At 42.8% G+C, this 1,049-nt stretch overlaps 1 protein-coding gene and 1 long non-coding RNA gene across 2 annotated transcripts in view; one reads left to right on the top strand and one right to left on the bottom strand.

The window, feature by feature from the left end:
- Nucleotides 1-1,049, top strand: part of mppe1 (metallophosphoesterase 1) — a 22,942-nt gene that overhangs the window by 8,516 nt on the left and 13,377 nt on the right. The window lies entirely within an intron of this gene.
- Nucleotides 380-1,049, bottom strand: part of LOC102205973 (uncharacterized) — a 2,212-nt gene continuing 1,542 nt past the window's right edge. The window contains exons 2-3 of the long non-coding RNA XR_311629.1: nucleotides 725-851; nucleotides 380-641 (exon numbers count right to left, since the gene is read on the bottom strand). This is a non-coding gene — a long non-coding RNA (uncharacterized LOC102205973). The remainder of the gene's footprint in view (nucleotides 642-724; nucleotides 852-1,049) is intronic.

The following is a 1,049-nucleotide window of genomic DNA, read 5'->3' as shown; positions in this document are numbered from 1 at the left end:
TAAATATTAATAAATTGTAAAATTATAACATGTGGGAATGATTTCCTTCGGCAGTCTAATCAGTCATTTAAACATATTTGAAACAGTGCCTGTTAATAATGGTGATAAAACAAATGAGTCGATAAATGGACATTTATTAGTTAACATGGTAATTTATGGCATAAATGAAGCAGTCACATGGAAAAAGTATGGCTTATATTGGGTTACATATATTTGTTAGGTTTGCTGATTATCAGAGCTGCCTGTGGGAGTAGCAGACATCTTATTTTAAACTTCTTGTTGGTCTTTTTTGCCACTGAAATAGGGTGCGCCATTAGGCCAAGATCTAAAGAGCCCCCTAGAGTTTTCAGGAAAAAGACTGAAGTCTGTAATAATTTGAAATAAATCATTAGACTGCAAGGAAAATTATGTACAAGTGGCAGAGAGTTCAAAGTGACTCCCAAACTGTGCAGGACTGCCAGGCCCAGAAAATTCAAATAGAAAACTGAAGGAACACAAATGTCAGGAAGAAATCTGCAGGTAACCGAGTTGCTTCTGCAGTCAGAAAATTGGACCTGTATGCAAAGCATGCCAGGAGAAGAGTCTTTGCTGTCCACAAACAACGGTTTGTGTGTGTGTGAATACGCAGACAAAGAGCAGACCTGTGGAAAAAATGTGCGACATGCTCAGAGTTAGGATGCATGTTTGGCACAGAGCAGAGACAGCCTCCAGGAGAGGATCATACCAGCTCTGAAATGTTATGGTTTGAGGCCCCTTCAGTGCCTTAGGAAATGGGAAGCTTGCGGTCATTCAAATATGAATCCTACATCATACGATGGAGTGTTCGCTGCCCTCTCATCTCCACGCTACTCCTGGGAAAATAACAGAGGCAGCCGTCAGACACACCATAATGCAGCAGACTAAACTAGGAAACCGGTCGAGAGACTAACGTGAAGCCACGCAATGATCCAGTGTCGGCGAGAGCTCCACCACACTCTCAAGTAGCTCCTCCGATGAGGCCTGATCAGCTGCAGGTGTGTCATGGTCTTCAGGTGTGGCCAATCACCTGC

This window comes from Pundamilia nyererei, unplaced genomic scaffold (genome assembly GCF_000239375.1).
Source record: "Pundamilia nyererei isolate P.nyererei 1_Seehausen unplaced genomic scaffold, PunNye1.0 scaffold00031, whole genome shotgun sequence".
Classification (NCBI taxonomy): Eukaryota; Metazoa; Chordata; class Actinopteri; order Cichliformes; family Cichlidae; genus Pundamilia; species Pundamilia nyererei.
This window is presented reverse-complemented; position numbering and strand designations above follow the sequence as displayed.